General features: G+C 34.4%; 2 long non-coding RNA genes across 2 annotated transcripts in view; both read right to left on the bottom strand.

The window, feature by feature from the left end:
- The window catches only part of LOC309513041, a 328,088-nt gene that overhangs the window by 87,903 nt on the left and 220,474 nt on the right, over positions 1-19,711 (bottom strand). The window lies entirely within an intron of this gene.
- On the bottom strand, positions 2,772-7,054 carry LOC309480778. The gene is made up of 3 exons (XR_014199781.1): positions 6,939-7,054; positions 4,912-5,104; positions 2,772-3,989 (listed from the first exon to the last, which is right to left on the bottom strand). It is a non-coding gene; the product is annotated as an uncharacterized lncRNA (long non-coding RNA).

Here is a 19,711-nt window from a genome sequence, read left to right as displayed (position 1 = left end):
ATATGTAATTATATACAAATTATACTTATAATGTATTCCTAGATTAAAAAAAGTACACTAAAATACATTTTATTTAAGTGCACTTAATACACTTCCATAATGTATTTAAAGTGCTCTATTTTCACGCACTTATTTTGTACTTAATATACAAAAAAAATTTCTTTAGTACTGCTTAATATAAACTTAAGATCATCTTAGTGTACTCAACTGTGCTATTTTGAGACACACTGAAGATGAACTTAAATATGCTTTTAACATACTATTTCAGCTTTAATTTTATCTTTAGAAAAAATGGAGATCTTTATCTTTTATCTTTAAAAAATATGCAAAATATGCAAAATATGAAAAGACAATGCAGAAAAGCAGAGCGCATGTGGCGGAAGACAAAACTTGTAGTCCATTATAACATCTACAAAGACAGCCTTCATGCTTTCAATATGGAACTAGACAAAGCTAGACAGACTTTCTTCTCAAATATTATAAACAGCAATTTAAACAACACACGCACTCTTTTTGCTACTGTAGAGAGACTGACAAACCCCCCAAGCCAGATTCCCAGTGAAATGCTCTCAGACAGCAAGTGCAGTGAGTTTGCTTCTTTCTTCTCTGAGAAAATCAATAATATCAGAAAGGTGATCAGCACATCCTTGACTTGCGCTGGGGTCAGACAGATCAAACCACCTGAGAAAGTAGTTACTATGTCTGATTTCAAAGAAATTGATGGCAAAATTTTGGAAGAAACCGTACAGCACCTTAAAACATCAACATGCGCTCTTGACACACTTCCCACATCGTTTTTCAAAAGTGTGTTAAACAGTTTAGAAGCAGATCTTCTAGAAGTGGTAAATGCCTCACTTCTCTCTGGGAGTTTTCCAAAATCCCTGAAAACTGCAGTTGTCAAGCCCCTCCTGAAAAAGAGCAATCTGGATAAGACCATATTAAGCAACTATAGACCAATCTCAAATCTTCCTTTCATAGGTAAGATCATTGAAAAAGTTGTCTTCAATCAGCTGAACAAATTCTTATGCTCGAATGGATACTTTGACAATTTTCAATCTGGTTTCCGACCGCACCACAGCACAGAGACAGCGCTCATAAAGATAATAAACGATATTCGCTTAAATACTGACTCAGGCAAATTATCAGTGTTGGTACTACTCGACCTCAGTGCTGCATTTGACACTGTCGATCACAACATACTTCTGGACAGGCTGGAAAACTGGGTGGGGCTTTCTGGGATAGTCCTAAAATGGTTCAGGTCATACTTAGAAGGGAGAGGTTATTATGTGAGTATAGGAGACCATAAGTCTGAGTGGACATCCATGACATGCGGAGTCCCTCAAGGCTCAATTCTTGCGCCACTCCTGTTTAACCTGTATATGCTCCCAATGAGCCAAATAATGAGAAAGAACCAAATCTCTTACCACAGCTATGCAGACGACACACAGCTCTACTTAGCCCTATCGCCCAACGATTACAGCCCCATTGACTCCCTGTGCCGATGCATTGATGAAGTCAACAGTTGGATGTGTCAAAACTTTCTTCAGTTAAACAAAGACAAAACTGAAGTCATTGCGTTTGGAAACAAAGATGAAGTTCTCAAGGTGAACGCATACCTTCACTCTAGGGGTCAAACAACCAAAAATCAAGTCAGGAATCTTGGTGTGACACTAGAGTCAGAGCTTAGTTTCAGTAGTCATGTCAAAGCAATAACTAAATCAGCATACTATCATCTGAAAAATATTGCAAGAATTAGATGCTTTGTTTCCAGACAAGACTTAGAGAAACTTGTGCATGCTTTCATCACCAGCAGGGTGGATTATTGTAATGGACTCCTCACTGGCCTTCCCAAAAAGACCATAAGACAGTTGCAGCTCATACAGAACGCTGCCGCCAGGATTCTGAGCAGAACCAGAAAATATGAACATATCACACCAGTCCTCAGGTCTTTACACTGGCTCCCAGTTAAACTTAGGATTGATTTTAAAGTATTATTACTGGTATATAAATCATTCAATGGCCTAGGACCTCAATACATTGCAGATATGCTCACTGAATATAAACCCAACAGATCACTCAGATCATTAGGATCATATCAGCTAGAAATACCAAGGGTTCACTCTAAGCATGGCGAGTCTGCTTTTAGCTATTATGCCAGCCGCAGCTGGAACCAGCTTCCAGAAGAGATCAGATGTGCTCCTACAGTAGTCACATTCAAATCCAGACTCAAAACACATCTGTTTAACTATGCATTTACTGAATGAGCACTGTGCCAATGTTCGTCCGACTGTTTGTACTGTATTTTATTTTTTATTTTTCTAAACTGTTTTAATTATTCTTATTTCTTTTTATTATTTTAATTTCTTCTATGTAAAGCACTTTGAATTGCCATTGTGTATGAAATGTGCTATATAAATAAACTTGCCTTGCCTTTAGATTAAATCTTTAATACATTTTTAAATACACTTATAAATTATTTAAAATATAAGAATATATCAACTGTGCTATTTTTATACAAACTTAAGATGAACTTAAACATGATTTTAAAATATTATTTCAGCTTTAATTTTTTTCCCCCTTAGAGCAATAGAACCCATCTTTAAAACATTTTTAAATACACCTTTAAATTCTTTAAAATATAAGAATATACAATCATATTATATTTATGGAAACTAATTTATTTTAAAAATGTATTTTAACTATGTCAAAACATTTACTTTTACTAGTACAAGTACTTTTATAAAACATTTAAATGTTAATGGTTTTTTTTTAGTCAAGTACACTATTACTGTGTTATCAGTAGCATTTTCTGCCTCATTTATGCTGAAGTTATACTGTTAAAATGTAAATGTTAAAATTGTCCACCATTGATGAAGGCGTTTAATACAATAATCATTTTAAAGTTAGATGTAATGCATTTGATAAAAATAACCGGTAAATGTAATTCATGTAAATGAAAACACCTATAGTTTAAAAGGATACAGGAGGAATGGTATGTGTACAAACAAAAAGCATCTCTTTCTTAAAAAACACTTTATTTTTTTTAAACATTATTAAAGTCCAAACAGACTGTTGGGAAACAAAATAACACAAGTGGCAAGCTTAAACTAAAAGCATTAAAGGAGTTCACCCAAAAATCAAAATGATCTCAGTTTTTACTCACCTGCGTGTTGTTCTAACCCCGTATGGCTTCCATTTATAATTGCATAACAAAATATTATATTTATGATGTAATCTGAGCGCTGGATAAGTCTTCCATTGACTTCCAAGGGGCTTAAACTTGCTCGATCAGAAAACATATAGACATTGTTTAAAATAGTCCAAGTGACTTCAGTGGCTCAACCATTGAGAATACTTTTTCTGCGCCAAAAACAAACAAAAATAACGAATTTATTCCAGTATCCATTTACTCGTGTTGTGCTTGAAAGTTGTTTACGTAGTCTATCTGCGCAGCGCTTCTGGGTTCTACGTCACCACACAGGCTCACTATTGGCCAACGCAGGTCATGTGTGTGACGCCTGGTGACGTAGAACCCAGAAGCTCGCGCAGATACACTACGTAAACAACTCGAGTTATAGGACGAGTTATACTACGATTTCTGATTGAGCAAGTTTAAGCCCCTTGGAAGTCAATGGAAGACTTATCCAACGCTCAGATTCCATCATAAATATAATATTTTGTGATGCGATGGTTAATGGAAGTCTTAAGGGTTTAGAACAACACGCGGGTGACTAAATACAAAGAACTTTTCGATTTTTGGGTGAACTAATCCTTTAATAAAATGATTAAACTACAGATTACTGTACGTATCTTATATGAACAAAACACAAATTTCTTCTTTACTTTCACATTCCTTTCCCAACAACAACAAAAAATTACCTTTACAGTGTTTTTTTTTTTTGAAACAAAACTTTCGTTATTGCACTTTCGCCGTATTACGGCTCTAACCTCGGACTGTGTCGTGCCCGGAAACTCGGATATGACAGTGTCTGCCGAAAATAAAATAAAAAAACATTAGTACATTAGTGCTTTATGAATAGCCACAAAATTATTCATAATATCCACCTTATGCTTATAGGATATAAAGCTTGTTAGAATATAGACACACAATGATTTTCTAGGCAAAAAGAGACCTTTTTCACAGTCTGTGTGATCATATCTGTTTTGTAGTAAAGGATGGCTGCATTACTGTCAGCAGTTTTTTGAAGAAAGCTAAACTAGCTGAACTTAGCAATAAATATCAATATATGAAATAGTTTATTTATACTGATGCCCTACCATGCCATCCTCCATTTTAATGTTTAATATTAACTTATCGATGTGATTGTCAGCACTATGAATGAGTAGAAGCAAGCTGCTCCAATACTCCCAGAGAAATAATCAAGATGATTTAGATTTATTTTAATTATTCTTTAAATAAGTTTTTTTGTGATTAACATATGCTTTTATCTACAGTATGCAGTTAAATTACTCAATCATGCTGGATACAACTCGTTCTTAAGATAATCAGTGGTTATTTTTGAAGAATCCTCTATGGCCTATTATGTTATTTAAACTACTTTAATTTGATGTATAATTATTGAGGATTGAATCCTAATGTAAGTGCATGAAATAGAAGCAATTGTTTACTGTACCGTTTTGCCCAAACCTTTCATTTAATAATTTGAAACGTTACTTAACTTTAAGATTTGGTTAAATTAAATTATCTTTATTGTGATATGCTGTTTGTATTGTTTTCTTGCTGTGATAAAATAAGGTTCACAATCTCTGAAGTTTGCGCATGCACATATAGTATGATACATGCTACCCTTTAAGTCAATTATTTTTTATAACATATTTTACACTACTATTTAAAATTTCAGCTGAGAAAGGACTATAATGAAATATAAAAAATATAAATCTTATACAAACCGATAAGTGCATTCATTTTTTCTGGGTTCAGCCTTTCTTTTTGGGACCTATTCCCAGTGAGGCTAGATGAACCCAGAACCTCCCTCCCAAACAACAAAACAGCTAACTCTTGAGTGAACAGGGACATTCTGCTCCTATTCAATCTCCTAAAGCAGGTTTTGTTGACTTGGACAGCCATGTTGCCCAGAGAAATCTATGTAAAGAAAAAAAATCACATTAACATACCAAAAACAAACAAACAAAACATTCTAGTAGGGTCTGTAAAAAATGTAATCTCTAGACTGAACACTGGCTACAATACCTGTCAATCATTTTACAATTAGGCAGTGCCTATACACAACCATCATATATTGATAAAAATTCCATCCAGTGGTTTTGTTTCAATTTATTCATTGTTCCCCTTCATTATATTCAGCAGTTTGATATTGTGACTTCACTATATCAATGCCCCTCCCTCGATTGTTGATTGACAGCAGCGTTTCAACACAGACCCGCCCTGAACGAGCTTGAGCTGTCATCATAGTCCAACATGTTGATACGTTGGAGCAAAATGGTGTGTAGGCTAATTACCGGTAATAACGAACACATCAGACATTTTGATGTTCCTAAATTTGAACTGAAGACGCAGTGGCTGAGTTTTGTTTTCAAAGGGAATATTCCACAAAATCAACATCAATGCTTTCATGTTTGGGAGAATCATTTATCACCAGACTGCTTTATAAACGAGGGTCAGTATATCGCTGGTTTTGCTAAGAAGCTGCTGCTGAAAAAAATAATCAGTACCAACTATTTGTAAGTGTGACGGTTTATTAACCTTTAAATTAATCTTTGCAAATCACTTGCACGCTTCATGATAAATGCGACTAATGTAACTCAGGGTAATTACAATACTGCATGTTTTATCTGTACGATGTTCTCAATATAATTCATAATCCCACGTTTATAATGAGCAATGCGTTATGGTTATTAACTGTAACATCAATGTGTCAATGTACTGACGTTTAAGTTACATCATTAAACAGAGAGCGTTCGTATCTCACCACTCTATCGTTATCCTGCCAGGACGTACATACAAAGTAGGGGTGTAACGGTTCACAAAATGCACGGTTCTGTTCGATACGATACACTTGTGTCACGGTTCGGTACGTTTTCAATAGGCTACAGCAAAAAGAAAGAAATACCAGAGAAATTTCTTTTATTTATTTTTAATTATTTCTTAATTAAAACTAACAACATAAAGTATGATTTTTTTTTTACTTATAGCTCCATCATTGCTCAAATTGTTTTTTTTAGGAGCATATATAAACAAAAACAGCTCCTTGAAAAAAATGAAATATAATATTGTAGTAGCCTACAATAAGGTTTATTTTAGTTCAGATTAACATTTGAGGGCAGCACTGTTGTTGCCTAACTGACTACTTTGTTTAGAGAAGCTGCAAATCACAGCTGTCAATCATGACGTAACATTACCGTTCATATATATATATATATATATATATATATATATATATATATATAATATTTTTGTTTGTTTGTTTTTTGTTTTCTCCATTTTGTATATATTGCAATTCTGACTGTACAATGTTTTTTTGAACTGCATTAAAAAAATAAAATAAAATAAATAATACTAACTAGACCAAACTTAATTAAAAAACACTAAAATTTAAAAGTTAGAAGAGAATCTGTTCCTGACTATTACTGCCAAACTTCATGGTTGTAGTTAGTGCTACCACAGTAAATCAAAGGTCAATTGTTGCTGATCTGTGGATGCCAAGTCAGCGCTGTTTGATCCGTTACATTCTCACAGCATTGTTATTACATTATGAGCACACTTGCAGGCGCGACGTGCCAACATTTGAAATAATGAAATGTTTGTTGGTAGGAAAAATGGACCAACGAACCATTCGGTTCTTTAATGCGTACCGCGATCCGAACTGAAAGCCTTGTACAGAACGATTCAATACAAATGCGCGTATCGTTAAACCCTTAATACAAAGATAGATCAAAGTGACGTTACGTTAACTAACCATTCAGAAATGTCTTGTTTAAGCCTTAATTGTTGAACTTCTTCGGGTCGTCATCTTGTTCGGTGTCCAAATTCGTTTTTAAATTGATACGTTTGTACAGATAATCTGAGAGACTCCCGCTGCAATTCTTTCTCCACAAATATACACTCAACTGTTGTCATGGCAACACTACATGTGCACTGTTGAAACCCCACACAGAACAGAGGGGGCAGAGTGAGCAAAGCTCATTAGCATTAAAGGCATATGCACTGAATTGGCATGCTGAAAACAGAGCTGTTTTTGACCAAGTAAAATGAGAATATGTTTTCTTACAATACTAATGAGAATTTTTAATTAAAGTGTATTGTATACTTTTAATTTAGACCCTAATGAATCATGTTAACTTGTACAAAAATGACATTATATGACCCCTATAAGTTGTGCTTGCTTTGAATAATGTCTGCTATAAAGTAAAAAAATATATAAGTATTAAGTTGTTCTATAAAATGGATAAGGCAATAATTAAACTTTAATTTATGAAATGGTGAAAAAAAAATTTGTACAAGGTGGAAAAAAACTTTTCAACCTTTGGCTTCTGCTAAATTTTTTTATTTTGGTGCATCCCTACTGCAGGGTTAACCAATCAGTGTTAATTTCGTTGACGAAACTAATGATGAAAATTATTTGTCAACGACATTTTTTCACTGACGAAAATAGGAACGATAACTAAATAAAAACCAATTTTAAATGACAAAGACTATGACTAAAATGTATTGACATTTTCGTCAACGAATAAAAACTAGACGAAAATGTTAGGGACGGACGATTGGGGAAGAGATCCATTCAGAACTGATTTGAGTGTGTGGTAGATGAGCACATTTGAATTGTAACGTGATCTACCTGGCGGGACAGGAGTTAGCATGCGCTTGATGCATGTCTCATAATCGTTAATCATTGTGTTAATTGACGGCCAATCACAATCAGTTCGCGATCGCGGCACTCCTCTCATGGGGCTTGCAAGAGATCTCCAAGGAAAAGGTAGATATAAAACTTAATCAGTTCATTATTAACAGTACTCCTTTATGTGACCCACAACATGTGAGCAGTAACGTTAGCCTGGCACGATAAAAATATAAGCGGGAGAATATTAACATAGCAAAGTGGTCAGGCTAACGTTAATGTTTTGTTTATTCCACAATACTTATGGATAAGCTGTTTGATTTATAATGATTCGATTATTTTCTAATTTCACTTACCCTGCTGTGAATAAACATAGCTTTTCCTGTGTGTTTCAAATTTGAACGGTCAGTGTATTTACGAGACGACTGCTGCTTGTGCTGGGACTTAAAAGCTTTAGCTTCAATTTTGATGAAATTATTCTATAATCGGTTGCATATTATGTCGTGAATATATCCCTCGAATGCATACTTCAGTCCATTTTGTTTTGCTCTCTCAGAGTTAGCCAAAAATGACTAATTATCTCCTTGAGAATGTATGAAACCACTGCATACACACTCTAATTCGGTTGTTAAGTCTGACGTCACGTGGCTCTCGTGGGTCCAAGCGCTTCTCCGACTGCACCAAAACAATGGAGGAACTTGTACATTTATTTACGATCACGTCATTCTTACATTACCCTCGGCGGTCAAAAAGGATTTAAACTACTTTAAATCCAACAGAGTGCAGGTGGCATAATTAAGGACAGAGTCCAGGCATCAATGAAAAAATAAGGTTTATGAGGTTGAGGTGAGTAGCTAGCATCCATGTTCTTGATGAGGAATTTTAAAAAACTGCTATAACTGTGGATGTAACTGAACGAAGATTAAAAATTAAATATGTGACAGCCAGGTTTTAGAGGGTTAGCAGCACCAACTGACGCCAAAGTTTCTTTATTTGTTTAATATTTGTAACTTACGTTATCAACTGCAGCCATTTCCTCTTGTCTTTCTCGTCACAGGGAAAAGTAAAATGACTGTTGACAGTCACTTGTTCTTTTAAACTCGGATCTATTTAAACAACACGGGACGCAGCACTGCTGTGTGGTAAAACCATAGTAAAACTCATGCAAAAGCAGTAGAAAGGCGACGGCCTTAGGACCCGGAAACAGCAGTGGTTACGTCACAACTTAACAACCGAATAGTTAATTGGCATATATTTCTGACCTCATCCAAATTAATACGCCAGCACAGACACTGGGGTCAGAGGGCCAGCTCCAGCTTGTGGTCCCCAAGTCGAGCCTTAAGACTCGGGGGGACAGGGCCTTTTCTGTGGTTGGATCTAAACTCTGGAACGGCCTGCCCCTTCATGTCCGAACTGCCCCTACAGTTGATTGTTTTAAGGCTCGTCTAAAGACACAATTTCATTATTTTGCTTTTAATTCTGCCTAAGTTATGTCGTCCACTGTGGTTTTTATCCTTTTTTTATATATTTTATATATTTTTAAACTTGATGTTCTTATTTTGTTTAATTAATTTTATATTAATTGTTTTCTATTATGAGTCTTTGCAGCACTTTGGAAACTTTGTGTTTGTAATATGTGATATAGAAATAAAAGTGGATTGGATTGGATTTGTGTATGTTTCATCAGTGGACAAAGACATCTATCCCATTATTCATTGCAAAACTACTCTAATTCTGTCTGGTTGCATATTGTAAGTTAACTATCTTAAACTATTTAAAAAAACACATGTTTATAACTAATGTTTTTTTATGTATGGCAGGACATATCCTGGACACAGCCAGAAGAGAACAAGTCTGTTCCAACTGCTGATCAGCATGAGCTAAACAAAAAGGTTAATAGCTTTTATTATTGTATTTTTTCTCTTTACACTATTTGTCTTTTACTACAAGTTCTCTTTTTACAATAATTATTATTATTAAAATGATGTATTGTATCATTCGTAAACCATTGTCACAGGCCGGCTCAAATGATGGGACACAAACAACTAGTATAGGCCAAAAAGATGATATTTATTGTAAACCAAAACTATTTACTTTAAACATATAAAGGAATGAGGTGGGAGAATGTCATAATGTAATGTGTAAAGTGTATAGATGAGTGAATCTGTCTGTCTGTGTGTGTCTCTATGTGTGTGTGTGTGTGTGTGTGTGTGTGTGTGTGTGTGTGTGTGTGTGTGTGTGTGTGTGTGTGTGTGTGTGTGTGTGTGTGTGTGTGTGTGTGTGTGTGTGTGTGTGTGTGTGTGTGTGTGTGTGTATGTTTCTGTGAGCATAACTGAATTTAAAAAATAATATAAAGGAACAATTGAAATAGGATGGAAGAGCAGAAAGAGAGAGAGAGAGAGAACGTGGTTAGTAGCAGCTTCAATACCCTGAACCCAGGTGGCTCCAATCACTATCGACCCTCCTCTGCCTGCAGGAGGAACCGCACCTGCAATGCAGAGGAGTGGCCGTGACACCAAAAAAAACCCACCAAAGTAAAATCAGTTATCTATGTTATTTTTTAGGTATGGCAGGACATATCCTGGACACAACCAGAAGAAAACATGTCTTTTCCAACTCCTGACCAGCAAGAGCCAAACGAAAAGGTTAGTAGCTTGTATTTTTGTATGTTTTCTATACACCATGTTTCTTTTGCTATAGGTTACTTTTTACAATAATTACTATTATGATTATGTCATCAGGCAGGCCCATTAACAGATGGCGATGATCCTGTGTATCCCGGCGCACCTCTGACAAAAGGACAAAGTTTACTGTTGCTTATGTCCTTTATACTAAGGCACAATCTTACAGCTGTTTCACTGGACCATCTACTGACAATTTTCAATGAGCATTTTCCAGGCATGGTACCAGTGACCACATATCTTTTCCGAAAAGCTTATGGTCAGTATGGAAATTATGAACCCCATTTCTACTGTCCAACATGTGAAAACTACTTAGGGAAAAATACTGGTGAGCTACAGTGTGACATTTGTCACACAGTAACTGATTCAGACAGCTCTCTTAAAAGTGGATGCTTTTTCCTGGTTCTTAGTTTGGCCTCACAGATCAAAACATTGCTTGAGGAAAAACAAACAAAAATTCAAAAAGATTGGCTGAATTCAGATACAATTTCAGACATCCAATGTGGAGATGAGTATCAAAAACTTAAGGAATCTGGTGCAATGGGTGAAGATGACATATCTTTAATTTGGAACTGTGATGGAATCCCACTGTTCAGGAGCTCCAAGTACCAGATCTGGCCCATACAGTGCCAAGTTATAGAGCTTGAGCCTAGAGAACGAAAGGCAAATATCTGCATTCCATGTCTTTGGTTTGGGGAAAAAAAGCCCTATATGCTCACATTTTTGAAGCCATTCGTAGATGAACTGTCAATTCTACAGAAAGATGGAATTAAATGGAAAGATTCAGCAAACATAGAGCACGCTTCCAAGGTTTTTGCTCTCATATGTAGTTTTGATTCAGTCGCCCGCCCACTTCTAAGGAACACTAAACAGTTCAATGGTTTTTATGGGTGTGACTTTTGCTACCATGTTGGGGGAGGTCCCTACACAAATAAAGACCCTGTGCCAAAACTTAGAACTGAAGTAGAGCACTTTGATCACGCATTGGCCGCAACACTTGAGAAAACTGTAATGGGAGTAAAAGGACCTTCACCTTTAATGAGACTTGAAAACTTTCAAATGATAAATGGATTTGTTCCAGAGTATCAACACTCTGTCTGCCTTGGGGTTACAAGGCAACTAGCTAATCTGTGGTTTGACTCCAGAAATCATGAACAAGAGTGGTACATAGGAACAAAATCAGACCTTCTAGACAAAGAGCTAGTTACAATCAAACCACCTGTTGAGATAATCAGAGTACCACGGTCTGTGGCAGACAGAAAGTACTGGAAGGCATCAGAGTGGAGGTCATTCCTCTTATTCTATGCTCTGCCTCTTCTGAATGGGGTTTTACTGAGGAAATTCTGGAACCACCTTTTTCTGTTTGTGTTTGCTATGCACATTCTGTTGGGAGAAAAAGTGAAACGCTGTGATATTGATGTAGCAGAAAGAGCTCTCAGAAAGTTCACTTCGCAGTTTGAGAAGTTATATGGAGCAGCAAATATGACTTTCAATGTTCATCTACTGACACACATTACAACAAGTGTAAGGAACTGGGGGCCTCTGTGGGCCACATAAACCTTTTCCATTGAGTCATTTAATGGCACTCTGTTAAAGTACTTCCATGTTCCTGAACAAATTGTTAGAAGGTTTCTTTGCTGGAGGAGTCTAACGCAGAAAGCTGAAAAGGTGATGGCAGATGCAAATGATGGTGTTAAAAAGATTTTTGCTGGTTTACAAAGCAGCCATTTACATTCTTGTAATTCAGCCAGCCTCAATGAAAATGTCAGGGTTTTTGGCAAACCCTGTCATGGTACACAGTAGTACTTATAGGACGGCAAGTGTCAAAATGATTAATGACTTTGACCTTTGACCTTTTGACAGGTTGAACTTCCGGTAACCTTTATGATTGATGGGTTGAACTTCCTTTATGAGGTCATGGGATTAACCTTTGGCCTATCGATCATGTGGTTTGACAGTTGCTTTTGCCCCGGTGACCTAGCTAGTCCTAAATCATAGTTTTGACGGATAGTTTTTGACCTTATTAACCTTTTTAGCCCTAAATCATAGTTTTGCCGGTTGTTTGAACTTTGTCCCAGTTATGTGTGTGCGTGTGTGGTTATATGGCTTGTGCCTGTGCCTGCAGTTATTTCATATATGTGACATTCAGTTATTTCACATTTTATATATAAAACATTCTATAATTTATATAACCTAAAACAATTAAAGGTTGAAAAAACATTTAGTTATTTCACATTCATATGTAAAACATTCTATCCTTATATAATCTAAAACAATTAAAGGTTGAAAAAACATTTAGTTATTTCACATTCATATGTAAAACATCCTTTATATAATAATTATCATGCTAAAGTTCTTTTTAAAAGTGTATAACATAAATTATATAATCTAAAGCAATTTAACTAAGGTTGAAAAATATTCTGTTCTTTTAAAAGCTTACTAAAACCAATAGTTTTAGTTTTAGATAAAAGTATATAAAATTGTCTTACCTTATTTTAGAGAGAGTTGAAGAAGTAGCTCCTAACACATCATTGTCCATACGAATGGGTCACAAAAATAATTAAGCTAAAGTTGAAAAAATATTCTGTTTTTTAAAAGTATATAATGAAATACTTATAAAATCTACCGAACCAAGTATTTCAGTTTACTGAATTCATATAGTCATTCCTGAATGACCTCGCACTGTCTCAAAACATGGGGAGCGCGCCTCTAATGTATGTGTGTCAAAAAGTAAAGGAGCCGTGTGTGTGTGTGTGTGTGTGTGTGTGTGTGTGTGTGTGTGTGTGTGTGTGTGTGCGCGCCCCCTATTCCTGCGAGCTCTGACATCTGAAACAGGATCCCCCATCCACATTCCTGAGCACGGTGAAAGTGAGAATAATGTTTTATATTTCACACCATAATATAAAATAAAATATCTTGCTAAAGTTGAAAAACATTCAGTTCTTTTTAAAATATTAAAATCTACTGAAACCAATTAATTCAGCTTTAGATAATCAAAAGATAAATAAAAATCATCTTACCTTATTTTAGAGAGTTGAATAAGCTCTTAACACATCAATGCCCATACCATGGATGTCCACAAAAAATGCAATGTATGAAACGGGTTCACGGAAATAAAAAATCATCTTACATGTTTAGAAATCAGGGCCCTCTGGCCTCTCTTTACACCAGCGGGGCTCTAACTCACAGATCAGAATGCTTCTCAAAGTAAAAGCCAGAGCACATCGTATTCCAGAGAGCATCAAGGCACTGTGATTAAACAATGTCACAAAATTACAATCAGTTAAATGTTTAGAGAGTTAAACAAGTTTATGAATGGGTTCACAATATTGTTTTACACAACTTGTTTTTACTGAATTCATATAGTCATTCCTGAATGACCTCACACTGCCTCAAAACATAGGGAGCACGCATCTATGTATGTGTGTCAAAGCAGTAAAGGAGCCGCGCGCGTGTCTGTGTGTCTATGTGCGCGTCCTCTGCTTTCTGACATCCCCCTCCTTCTGCTCCTCCACATTCCATAGGTAACAGTGAAACTGGGAAGTGTATCTCACACCAACTAAAGTTGAAAAAACATTCTGTTCTTTATAAGTATATAAATGAAATGGTTATAAAAATATCTACTGAAACCAATTGTTTTAGATAAACAAAAAGAATAAAATCCATCTTCCAATAACACATTCTATTCTTTAAAAGTATATAAATAATATAAAATCACAGAGTGGTTCTCTCTCTCTCTCATTTAAAAGCATAACCTTAAAAGTTTAAATCAAATATTTAAAGTTTCAATACATTCATATCTTCTATTTATCTTTTAGAAGATTACTGTAATGATTTTGTTTAACGGTGACCTAAAGTATAATTGTTATTAAACAATGTCTGTTCAAAAACTTTAGATTGTTGAAAAACTGTACTTAGTCGTCTTATATCTCATTTATATGAAAAGATTCAATCAGCATTTTTTGTCCATGCGGGGGTTTCAATTTGTATGGCTTTCCATAGCTATAATGATGTTTGTACCGTAACTGCATATTCTATCATGTACACCTAAACACAGAAAACTACATTTTCAAAAAATGAAATAAATAAGTAAATCATTTAATATCATTTTGCGCACACACACGGTTCTAAAAAATAAACTAATTTCTATTTTAAATTAAATTATTATTAATATATATATATTCATATAACCAATAAATAATAACATATACTACTAAAATGTAAACAAAGTTTTAGCTGAATAAATAAGTATATAAATAAAAACACCTTACATTCCTGAGGTGAGAGAGGGGTTTCCTATTATCAGACTAACTGAAGTTGAAAAACATTCTATTCTTTAAAAGTATATAAATTAATTGTTTATAATATAAAATCACAGAGTGGTTCTCTCTAACATAATGATTTTTGAACTGTATATTCGATCATGTACACCCTAAACAAGAAATCCGAGGACTCCACGTTGCTCTTATTTAGACCAAGTTGTATCATTTGGAAAATCACCACACGATTTGAGAGACGCAATGTGTGATAAGTAAAGTTGGTCTTGAGCGAATATTTAATCTTACTGGTAGCTATGATCTATTACACGTATAAGATCATTTTTACTTGTATCTCCCGAACTACCCTTAATCAGTGCGGAAACACACAAGGTGAAACCCTTTACTGAGAATATACTATCGGTTATCTACTCAAAATATATGTAGAAGTTTCAAATGTTAGCATTTGTTGATGGTGGTCGCATGAACAGACTTTGGGGAGAGCTATAGCAGAAAGCATGCCCTTTGACCTCCTCAATTTTGGAGTCCTCGGATTTCTTAAAAACAATACAACAACAAAACATTGTGACAAACATGTTGTATGGACAAAAGATCTATGATCTAAGCACAGTTTTTCAACAATCTAAAGTTTTTGAACAGACGCTGTTTAGTAGCAATAATACCCAAGTCTTCTAAGAAGATAAATAGAAGATACGGTTTTAATAAATCTTTAAAGATTTGATTTAAACTTTTAAGGTTATGCTTTTAAATGAATTTAGTATAAACTCTGGATGTAGTATGCTCTGAAATGCAGACTAGATTTACTGCGACATTGTCCCCCCCGAGACTCATCTGGTATGTCGCCCTATATCCTGAAGCTTCAGTTCACACTGTAGTTTATCACCGGGAGGGTCTGGGGCTGTTATAGGACAACTTAAACTATTTGCTTTTTTTTGGATTGTTTTTATCATTGCATAAAGAACTACTTCGCCTCTCTGGAAATGTAAGGTGTTTTTATTTAGCTAAAACTTTGCTTACATTTTATTAAATTATTTATTTATTTCATTTAAAAAAAAAAAAAGTAGTTTTCTGTGATGGTGTACATGATCGAAGTATCATGTGTGTACATGTTTAGGGTGTACATGATCGAATATACAGTTCAAAAATCATTATGTTAGAGAGAACCACTCTGTGATTTTATATTATAAACAATTAATTTATATACTTTTAAAGAATAGAATGTTTTTCAACTTCAGTTAGTCTGATAATAGGAAACCCCTCTCTCACCTCAGGAATGTAAGGTGTTTTTATTTATATACTTATTTATTCAGCTAAAACTTTGTTTACATTTTAGTAGTATATGTTATTATTTATTGGTTATATGAATATATATATATTAATAATAATTTAATTTAAAATAGAAATTAGTTTATTTTTTAGAACCGTGTGTGTGCGCAAAATGATATTAAATGATTTACTTATTTATTTCATTTTTTGAAAATGTAGTTTTCTGTGTTTAGGTGTACATGATAGAATATGCAGTTACGGTACAAACATCATTATAGCTATGGAAAGCCATAAAAATTGAAACCCCCGCATGGACAAAAAATGCTGATTGAATCTTTTCATATAAATGAGATATAAGACGACTAAGTACAGTTTTTCAACAATCTAAAGTTTTTGAACAGACATTGTTTAATAACAATTATACTTTAGGTCACCGTTAAACAAAATCATTACAGTAATCTTCTAAAAGATAAATAGAAGATATGAATGTATTGAAACTTTAAATATTTGATTTAAACTTTTAAGGTTATGCTTTTAAATGAGAGAGAGAGAGAACCACTCTGTGATTTTATATTATTTATATACTTTTAAAGAATAGAATGTGTTATTGGAAGATGGATTTTATTCTTTTTGTTTATCTAAAACAATTGGTTTCAGTAGATATTTTTATAACCATTTCATTTATATACTTATAAAGAACAGAATGTTTTTTCAACTTTAGTTGGTGTGAGATACACTTCCCAGTTTCACTGTTACCTATGGAATGTGGAGGAGCAGAAGGAGGGGGATGTCAGAAAGCAGAGGACGCGCACATAGACACACAGACACGCGCGCGGCTCCTTTACTGCTTTGACACACATACATAGATGCGTGCTCCCTATGTTTTGAGGCAGTGTGAGGTCATTCAGGAATGACTATATGAATTCAGTAAAAACAAGTTGTGTAAAACAATATTGTGAACCCATTCATAAACTTGTTTAACTCTCTAAACATTTAACTGATTGTAATTTTGTGACATTGTTTAATCACAGTGCCTTGATGCTCTCTGGAATACGATGTGCTCTGGCTTTTACTTTGAGAAGCATTCTGATCTGTGAGTTAGAGCCCCGCTGGTGTAAAGAGAGGCCAGAGGGCCCTGATTTCTAAACATGTAAGATGATTTTTTATTTCCGTGAACCCGTTTCATACATTGCATTTTTTGTGGACATCCATGGTATGGGCATTGATGTGTTAAGAGCTTATTCAACTCTCTAAAATAAGGTAAGATGATTTTTATTTATCTTTTGATTATCTAAAGCTGAATTAATTGGTTTCAGTAGATTTTAATATTTTAAAAAGAACTGAATGTTTTTCAACTTTAGCAAGATATTTTATTTTATATTATTGTGTGAAATATAAAACATTATTATCACTTTCACCGTGCTCAGGAATGTGGATGGGGGATCCTGTTTCAGATGTCAGAGCTCGCAGGAATAGGGGGCGCGCACACACACACACACACACACACACACACACACACACACACACACACACACACACACACACACACGGCTCCTTTACTTTTTGACACACATACATTAGAGGCGCGCTCCCCATGTTTTGAGACAGTGCGAGGTCATTCAGGAATGACTATATGAATTCAGTAAACTGAAATACTTGGTTCGGTAGATTTTATAAGTATTTCATTATATACTTTTAAAAAACAGAATATTTTTTCAACTTTAGCTTAATTATTTTTGTGACCCATTCGTATGGACAATGATGTGTTAGGAGCTACTTCTTCAACTCTCTCTAAAATAAGGTAAGACAATTTTATATACTTTTATCTAAAACTAAAACTATTGGTTTTAGTAAGCTTTTAAAAGAACAGAATATTTTTCAACCTTAGTTAAATTGCTTTAGATTATATAATTTATGTTATACACTTTTAAAAAGAACTTTAGCATGATAATTATTATATAAAGGATGTTTTACATATGAATGTGAAATAACTAAATGTTTTTTCAACCTTTAATTGTTTTAGATTATATAAGGATAGAATGTTTTACATATGAATGTGAAATAACTAAATGTTTTTTCAACCTTTAATTGTTTTAGGTTATATAAATTATAGAATGTTTTATATATAAAATGTGAAATAACTGAATGTCACATATATGAAATAACTGCAGGCACAGGCACAAGCCATATAACCACACACGCACACACATAACTGGGACAAAGTTCAAACAACCGGCAAAACTATGATTTAGGGCTAAAAAGGTTAATAAGGTCAAAAACTATCCGTCAAAACTATGATTTAGGACTAGCTAGGTCACCGGGGCAAAAGCAACTGTCAAACCACATGATCGATAGGCCAAAGGTTAATCCCATGACCTCATAAAGGAAGTTCAACCCATCAATCATAAAGGTTACCGGAAGTTCAACCTGTCAAAAGGTCAAAGGTCAAAGTCATTAATCATTTTGACACTTGCCGTCCTATAAGTACTACTGTACACTATCACCATCCCAATCATCTGCTGTCAAAAATTTGCTGGGTGTTACAGTCAGTCAATGTGTATTTTATCATCGTTTCATCGTAAAAGGAATACTGTACCATTCAAGCAGTTACACAAACCTTAAAAAAAGGATAAACTCAACAGTAGAATTAATGGATGGACGACTGTGCAGAATTCTTAGCATGTTAGTATTCAGATTACACCATGTATCAATGCACTGTGTATTGGTTAGGGAGCTCAAGAATACCGGTAAACTGCTCTGCAGGGACAGTGAGCTAAACATTACTTCATATTTTGTTTCTGAGGTGTTGCAGTCCAACAATGTATGTGCGGTTCCCACTGATCTGTTTTACAGAAAATGTGTTTTGATAGAAGCAAAAGCCAAAAACTATATTATTCCACTCCCAAATAATATAGAGAGAGATTAAATATGAACTGACACATGAATGAGAGATATGCATATTGCTCACTGAGCCTGTTCGTGCCCTTATCTGGATATATGTTGTTCCTTGTTTTTATTTTATTTTGTATGGTGCAATGGTATGGCTCTGTGGAAGCACCCTAAATTTTGTTGTACCAATGACAATAACGTCTATTCTATTCGCTTATCCTCCAAGCCTGCAAGTTGTTTTGTTTTTTTTCATAAAATGTTATGCAATACAAAGCAAACAGTCAGAAAAATACAGTTGTCATGCCTGTTTTAAATATTAACTCACAGACAGTGTTAAGTGAATTATTTTTGGTTACTGTGAAATTATGAAACTATTTAAATATCTGTTTTCTTTTTATTGACAATAAATGTGGAAAACAATCATATTGCAATTTTGTATAGCAAAAGTACACTTTTAAGTAAGTGCATTTATAGTATAGCATAAGCACCTACAAGTTATACTGTATTTATGAAAATCCATCTGTTAATCGCTGTGATCGCTGCATGCTTTTTCAATGCAAAACACTTCTGAATATGTGTACTATATCAATTTAATATTTAGTGTATTTAAGTATACTTAAGTAGCACAATTAATTTAACCTATTGCTAATAGATTGTAAACTAAATTAATTTAGGTTAACTATCTAATTACACTTAAAATAAATTTCAGTGGTAGTGCTATTTAGTATATTTATATAGTGTACTTAAATAGCACATTTGTGAATACATTTCTAACATATTT

The sequence above is a fragment of the Leuciscus leuciscus genome, assembly GCF_965113295.1.
Source record: "Leuciscus leuciscus genome assembly, chromosome: 1".
NCBI classification, from domain to species: domain Eukaryota; kingdom Metazoa; phylum Chordata; class Actinopteri; order Cypriniformes; family Leuciscidae; genus Leuciscus; species Leuciscus leuciscus.
Note: the sequence above shows the minus strand (reverse complement) of the source record. Positions and strands in the feature narration are given on the sequence as shown.